General features: G+C 38.1%; 1 protein-coding gene and 1 long non-coding RNA gene across 5 annotated transcripts in view; one reads left to right on the top strand and one right to left on the bottom strand.

Moving 5' to 3' along the window:
- The window catches only part of trim2a (tripartite motif containing 2a), a 39,199-nt gene extending 34,423 nt beyond the window's left edge, over positions 1–4,776 (bottom strand). Inside the window, exon 1 of one of the 3 annotated variants that reach the window (XM_008405636.2) lies at positions 4,610–4,776. The gene's annotated coding sequence lies outside the window, so the exon portion shown is untranslated. Of the gene's footprint in view, positions 1–240; positions 433–566; positions 1,087–4,609 lie in introns of those variants that run through there. The other 2 variants (XM_008405627.2, XM_008405623.2) reach the window with 2 other exon arrangements.
- An 11-nt stretch (positions 4,777–4,787) lies between these two features.
- The window catches only part of LOC103462714 (uncharacterized), a 10,180-nt gene continuing 7,205 nt past the window's right edge, over positions 4,788–7,762 (top strand). Inside the window, exons 1-2 of one of the 2 annotated variants that reach the window (XR_533383.1) lie at positions 4,791–4,868; positions 5,560–5,656. This is a non-coding gene — a long non-coding RNA (uncharacterized LOC103462714). Of the gene's footprint in view, positions 4,869–5,559; positions 5,657–7,762 lie in introns of both variants that reach the window. The other variant, XR_533384.1, reaches the window with a different exon arrangement.

Genomic DNA, 7,762 nt, shown 5'->3' with positions numbered 1-7,762 from the left:
GGTAGGGTTGATAAAGCAGTTTCATCAACCAAAAAGCAGTCAAGATTTCAAAGTAGTGATAATGAAATGAATCTGATGCTACTACACAGATCAAATAGCTAGTATTTCAGCACAAACCTAATCACAATAAAAGCTTAGTTACAATACAATCAAATCTATAAAAGCAAATGTATGTAAAACTGCACCAGAAGGAAGATTTGAATGAAGCTATCCAAAGCTCAGATTAGATCCTTAACTTACCAGCTCCACAGAGCAGATGACCTGGGCATCAAACATAGCGTTGATTAGTAAAACTCCTAAATCCTGCAGACAGCCACAACACTAGCGGTGCTGTGCTGACAGAGCACAAGGTCGCTCTGCTCTTATGTAAGCAGAGCCGCTTCAGCAGAGCGGAATAATTCCTGCTGGATGTAGTTCCCCTCATTTATCACACAGAAAAGAACGGAGGGATTCATCTGCACACTTCAGCACAGGATGGGACAACAGCAACGCTCTGGTATGACCAACAGGCATTGATCTCTGCTTCCACATTAACAAAGTAAAACATTGAATAACTGTAAACATACCTTCATTTCATCCTAATCGACATACCACCCCCCTCCTACCATCAGTGATCTATTTATAAGAGGATAGGATGACAGAATTTGACATCATCACGGTTTCTTCACGTGTTTATGGGAGCAAAGTTGAGAAGCGGAGCTGGTGCCAGATTGCACTTCAGTTTTACATAATTTTTTCCTCTCCTGTTTCCTTCTTCTCCCTCTCCTCCCTGTCCCTTCCATTCATCTCCTTCCTTTCCTTCTGCCTGCAGAAACTGCTGCCTCACAGCAGCGTGGCGCAGCAACAGCATGCAGTATGTGAGCAAGTATTGGCTGACTGATTGTGATATAACAAATAGAAACGGGAGAAATGGAAAGGAGAAGGTTCCCCTCATGGCCAATAACAAAGGACTTTCTGGTAACATGTGGGTGTGTGTCTAGCTGCTGAGTCAGAGCAAACAGAAACAGAAAAAAGAGCAGGTGAAAGGCCAGACATCAAATGTGCCGTGAGAACAGAGAACGTACTAAAGGAAGAGACGGACCAGATGGGTCACAGGTAATGATGCTTAGAACTCCATGCAATTATGGTGAAGGTGTTGAAAAGAAGACTGATTGTCACTCCTCTGATGCAGGAGGAGCAATGTAGGTTTTGTTCTGGTGGAGGAATACAGATCCAGATTGTTCCCCTCAGATTTCCAAAGATAATCATGGGATTTTTAGATGCTTTAAATGACCATCTATGTAAGGATTTTGAGCTGATTTGGGTTTTTCTGGGATTGTAGTCTTGTTCTCTGTAGAAACTTATAGACTAACACTAGAAACTTAGGCTCATTTCTAGCCCCTGCTTGTAAATTAATTCCTGGGACACAAAGTTCATAAGGTGATGGACACTATGTCCAAAAAGCCAACTGCCATGTCTTTTTTGCATCTGTGATCATTGTCAGATGAAGACATTTTGCAGGAAAAGTTGAGTGCAAAGTATGCAAGAAACTTCAGAAATAGATTTTAAGCATATGTTGTATATCTGTGACTAAGCAAGCAAAAATTTGGAAAACAGGACATTCTTCATCAGAAATAGTTAGTATCCCCTGCCTTCCACCCAATACACTCCATTATGTGTGACAGCTCCACAGCTGTGTTCAGTGATCTCATCTCTGCCGTCTCCAAACACACTGAGCTCACTCAGAGGAGTGACGCACAACAAAAAAACAAAACTGGTCAAGCAGCCTTGAAATGTGACATCGGTGTAGAAACAGCAACAAGCAATGTGATTAAAACAATTGTCAACAGTGGTTACCTTAACACTCAGATACCATTATTCTGATCAAATTGGGAAAAATAAGACAACAAATGAAAACTAGAACCTATAAAGCTCCCAGTAAGTAAAGTATTTCAAGCAAAAACTGTTCTAGTGTTTTTTTTCTATGAAATCTAAAGACAATACTATAGTAGTAGTAGAACTGCACCCCCCATTTAAAGGAACATTGCTCTTTGACCACAAAGGTTATCCAGATTCTATATGATACATTAATGTCCATCTGATCTGCTTCATATGTCCCTCTAGGGCACATGTGGAAAAATTTTTCTTTTACGTTACCTATCAAAAATATTGCACTTCCTTGCAATACATTATCAAATACACACTGGTTTATTTTGCATAACAGCCACAAATGTCAATTTAAAATGTCAAATATACACACATTTAAAGTGTCATGATTGGTGGTTTTGGTGAGGTGAGGTAAGACGCAGGCAGGCCAGGATGAAGATAAGATGGTGATTTAATGATAGTAATCCACGGGACAAAACAATGGGGAGCCCAACAAACACACGACAGCACAGGGAAACTGGCTGCACAGAGGACAAGGATCCGACAAGAGACAAAGACGTCAGGTGGAACTAAATACACTGGAAGGGTAATCAAAGAAACGAGACACAGCTGGGAACAAACAGGGAAGACAGAATCACAGGGGAACAGGCTAATAAACACAGAAAAACCTCAAAATAAATACACAGAAAACACAGATCACAACATAAAGAGCCTCATTGAAAACATATTTATATATTCTTAACTTTTTGATGCAAAAAACTGACAGAAAATCTAATTTATTCACTGAATGTTTATGTCTGGTTATGTAAGGTTGAGATAGAACAGCACATGAAAATAGCTCTTCAATAACCATTCAGACTACCAACACAAAAAAGACACAATCAAAACTATCAGATGACTTATTAGTGAAAATAACTCAAATATAGTCCAAATAGTTTGGATGTATGTTTTCTTTCTTTCCTTCTTATGGAAAGTTTCTGTTTATATCTCAGAAGGGATGGAAAGAGGTGGGAAGCTCTTTGACCTGTTTAGCTTTTGCACATATAGTTTGTGGTGCATTTCTATCCTGAAGATAAAAATATAAAACTTCATATATCTCACAACCGAGATATTGACATACATGGAAAAACCTTGTAGCAGAAAGTACGATGGCCACCATAAGAAAGGCTTACAGTATTCAATTATACCACATGAAATGATCAGACCCAAAAATCATGAATGGGGCAAGGAGAGGCCAATTGAAACTACATTCACTTTCTTTAAAAAGCTTTTCAGAATGCTATAAAAGCATGTAAGGGCATTTCAGAGTTTGGAATTCTGCTTTTTTGTTTATTTTATTTATTTTTAATGTTTCAGCTTACAAAATGATTTTTGGTGCATCCCTTAACTCAATGGGATGGGTGTTTATCTCCATCATAAATAATTGTAATTTTAGTCATTAACATTTTTGTTTAAATGCATATTTTTAGAATCTAAACCCATGTCAAAGTCTAGGTTTAGATATCAGACATTTCACTAAAGTTCTGTTCAACTGATGCAGAACATCTCTGCACCAATAACCTTTCAAGCCTTCTTTTCCACTGAATTCAGGGGGTTTATGTGGCAGTTGTGCTGCAGCTATACATTATAGTATCATCATGCTAATCTTAAGCATTCAGTAGTAACAGGATGATGAGATTACAGTAGCAGAGCATGTCACCATCCAACTCTGTGTCCCACCTATGCATCTGATCCAACAGACTACAGATGAAATGAAATGTTGTGTTCAACCAGGTTTAAAGGCTTTACATGTTGGACAAACTACAAATCTTCTGCTTTGCTGCTCAAGCATGGGGATTCCTATGTTTGTCCTCCATCTTTTAAGTTTTTTTTTTAATTATAATATGTGCACATTTCAAAGAAAAGGGTAAGGTAAATGAGTAAAATGGAACACTGCATCAGAGTGCCAGGCCAGTATATCTGCCAATCTTGCATTCTGCATGCTTGAGATAAGACCATGTTCTGTATCTCTGTGTCCGGGTGTATGTATGTAAGCTGCAAAAGTCAAACTGAAGTGTACAGTTGTGCAGCTGTAAGGAAACTGGAAAGCATCCACACTGCACATCTGTCAGCCAGAATTCAGTCAAGCTGAAAACATTGCAGTTCAATGTCAAAATTGAAAACTGTCCTTGTTTTAGGTATAATTAATTTTTACCCAGTTTGTGTTGTAATAACTCCAGCTTGGATTTGATTCATGTTGTTTACTACATAAAATACTTGAACAGATTTGTTTAATACACAGCTCTTGAATCATCATTATGAATATAAATTCAGCACAGATTAAAACAGTTCAAAGCACAATTTTGGTTGTGAATATTTCATACAGAATATTTTAATTGATTTAGATTACATAAACTAGCTTGCACAGGAAGAACCACAAACAGGGAAAGGAAATGAGAAGACTTGAGAGCATTAATGTGAGTTTCACTATGTATAGACATGAGGCTGTTTAATCTGCAGCTGGAATTCACCTTTCAAGTATAAACCCAGATAAGTCTTCCAGGGAAATAACCTTTAATTTTAGAAGCATCTTTCAATAATTTTTCCTCTTTAAGAAGCCAAAAAACATCAAGCAAACATTTTTCAACAAAGCATTCATCATTTTCATTGTATATCCTCCCTTCCTTTACTTGTAAATCTTTTCCTCTTTCTTACTCTTATCTTTCCATTTATAACTGGGTCAACAATGGCTGTTAGCACTTACTTTAACTCCATGGCTGTTTTCTTTCTTCCTGTCTTGTTTTCTCAGAAGGGAAACAGTACGCTGCTCTGTGTCACCTAATCCTGCTCATGGTTGATATCTTGTGGTGTGCACAGTGAGACAGAGAGGGAGCACATGTGAGGCCTGAGGAGTTCCAATAATCCAAACAGACTGACAGCCACTGGCAGAGCAGACTGAGGATGGGAGGGTCTTGTTTGTTGGCTTAAGGAGAAAGCAGTGGCCAATCAAAGGAGAGAAAGAGGTAAAGTAGGAGGGGATTAAATCTTATAAACTGAGAGCCCAAAAGTCTGATAGGTACAAAGGTGTATTTGAGCCATTTTAGATAGAAAAATGAAGCAAATTTCCATCAAAATAAAAAATAAAAAATTTGAGATGTCAGAAATTTTAGAGAAAAAAACATTTTTCTAAAAATGTATTTTTTCTATCAAATTTCTGACTTTTTCCAACTCAGAAATGCCCATGTTTTTTTCTAGAACATTTCTGATATTTTTTTTGTCAGAAATGTGTTCCTTTTTTTTTCTATCTACAATGGTCTCTTAATACAGCGTCAGACAGGTAGATGGTGTTATGATCGTGTTTCTGTGTGTTTATTTTTGGAGTTTTTTGTGTTCAGTTTCCTTCCTGTGTCTTCCCCATTGATTGTTTCCCAGCTGTGTCTCATTCCCTGTGTGTATTTAGTCCCACCTGTTGTCTGTGTTCTTTGTCGGGTCCTTGTTTATTGTCAAACTTACGGCTAATGTCTGTTGTTATTTCATGGCTCTGCTCTCCAGTAGAATTGTCAAGTCCTGTTTTGCTTAGCGCTTGTTTTTCAGTCTCAAGTTATCAGTTGCTACCGGTATTAGCTATTTGCTACTCTCTGCCGTGCTGCCTGTCCTGGACTGTTTGAGCCACTTTTCATAAATAAATCACCATCATCATAACCTGGGTCTCAGCGTCTCTCCTCACCAGACCAACCAACATTCCTGACAGATGGGGCCTGAACCTCCAGCAATACAAACAGACATTCATGCAGCTTTATGTATCAGAAAGGTGACTGCATTTCCTTTTTCTGTTAAGTTACACTGCTTCTCCAATAATCCACATGTTAGGGTTAATGTTAAGTCTTAATTTTCTGTAAGGCAGCTGAAACGGGAGGTGTCATGTCCTGCAGATTCTGGTGTCAGTCATTTCCAGTTTGTTTAGAAAAGGGTCAAACAGTTTGATATTTCAGATCTAAGAAATATTTCAAGCTTTGTACAAAAATTTGTTGTTTTGACTACAACAAATGGTCAAAACTATTTCATAATCTGCTATTTCAGCACAGATTCTTTTATTACAAACAAAAAAGCAGGCACCAGAGTCAGAGTTTGACGTTCTCCAAAATGCAGTGTTTTCAGTGTAAAATTTTCACTGTAGTCAAGAATTTGGGATAATGAAAATCCCAAATTCTGTCTCAGAAAATTAGAATATTACATAAAATATTTTAATTTCAAATAAATACAATAAAAAAACATTTTAAAACAGAAATCTCAGGCTTCCGAATAGTATGTTGAAGACAACCCACACATAGTGCTTACTTTAAAACCTGATTAACCCCTGCTCAGTAATAAAATGCTCTTACCCAAAGCTCAAAAGAGAGGAAAAGGGGTGCGGCAAATGGTACACATTGATTCAACATTGATCAATGTTGAATCATTGTCATTGTTGTCATTTCAATCATTAGAATTCGACCACAAAACAACATTCATTCAATGACATCTCTTCAACTAGAACTGGCTAGACGTGGGTGATTGTTCGATGGTTGATTCACCATTAATCGTCAACCAAAAACCAACCTTTCTGACAACAGTCCAACATTGAATTTACCATTACTTCCAATCTGGGACTCACTTTCAAGCCAATTTACAAATTTGTCTCTGCAGACATTTATCAGTCAGAAGCTTTACTCTATCCTACGTTGCTGTGAAAGTCAACAGCAGAGATCACAGTAATGGGTCCACCCCTCATGAAAGGTCACAGTTCAACGGATCAGAACCGATCAGCCCTCAAGGCTGCCACTATCAACGCAAACGGAAAGAGACTTGTTTGTCCCTTTCTGAGACACAAGACTCGGAAAGAAATCACAGATAGCTTTATGGGAATAAAAAAATTAGTTGATTGACAAACAAAGATTGGGAGTTTCATCCAAATATTCAAATTTCTCTATCTAGCCTTTCCACATTCTATCCCATTTAAACCACAAATTATATTATGAAGCAAACTAATATGAAGTAGCACACAGAAAATTTTTTTATTATGAAAAATCTGAAAACGACAGCATCTAGATGTTTTCAGCCCCCTTTATGTAGCCCCCGCTATGTAAAACCCAGTGCAACCATTTTCCTCCAGAAGTCTCTTAATAATTAGCAGGGGTGAAAGTAGGGGGGTACGGTCGGGTACTGCGCACCCCTGAAAGATTTAGCGGGGGTACGCAGTACCTGTAAGAGAGGGGAGCGGCTGTCTGCTGTAGAAAATCAGTGGATTAAACTGTGCAGCCATGACTGATTAGTTTTTCAAGAGCAACCTAAAACACGACTCAATCAGGTAATAAATCGCATTCTTCTCATTTCACATTGTTTCTGAACTGTTCGTGCTTTATTAGAACAGGGCAATATGTCGATCGCGGAAGGTTTTGAGTCGATCTCGGCATTAGATGACAAACTAAACATCGCCAGGACGCTGAGACCAGCACGTCCTCCTCTGACTGGCTTAAAACGTTCGTAACTTTATTAAAAAACAAAAAATAAAATAAAATCACTAAAACGTGTTCAAATTAATGACCCAACAAAAATAATAATCTCAGTGATTATTGTTTCAACATGGTGTTGCGCAATTCTGTGAGTTTTGGTTCCATGCCAAAATAACTAGCAGAACAGGAGTTTAAAATTAACTAATCAACCACCGCTGTGTTCAGGGGAGCGCTTATTAATGATCGCAAAATAAATATAGAGCCTGAAAACCTAATATCGTAATGGACTGAATGTTATGTTTTTAAGTAATCTCTGATCGGCTTGCGGAGCGCAGGCAGTTGCCACAGAAATGGTGTGCTTAAATGACAGAGAGAGAGAGAGAGAGAGAGAGAGAGAGAGAGAGAGAGAGAGAGAGAGAGAGAGAGAG

This window comes from Poecilia reticulata, linkage group LG1, assembly GCF_000633615.1.
Source record: "Poecilia reticulata strain Guanapo linkage group LG1, Guppy_female_1.0+MT, whole genome shotgun sequence".
Taxonomy (NCBI): Eukaryota; Metazoa; Chordata; class Actinopteri; order Cyprinodontiformes; family Poeciliidae; genus Poecilia; species Poecilia reticulata.
This window is presented reverse-complemented; position numbering and strand designations above follow the sequence as displayed.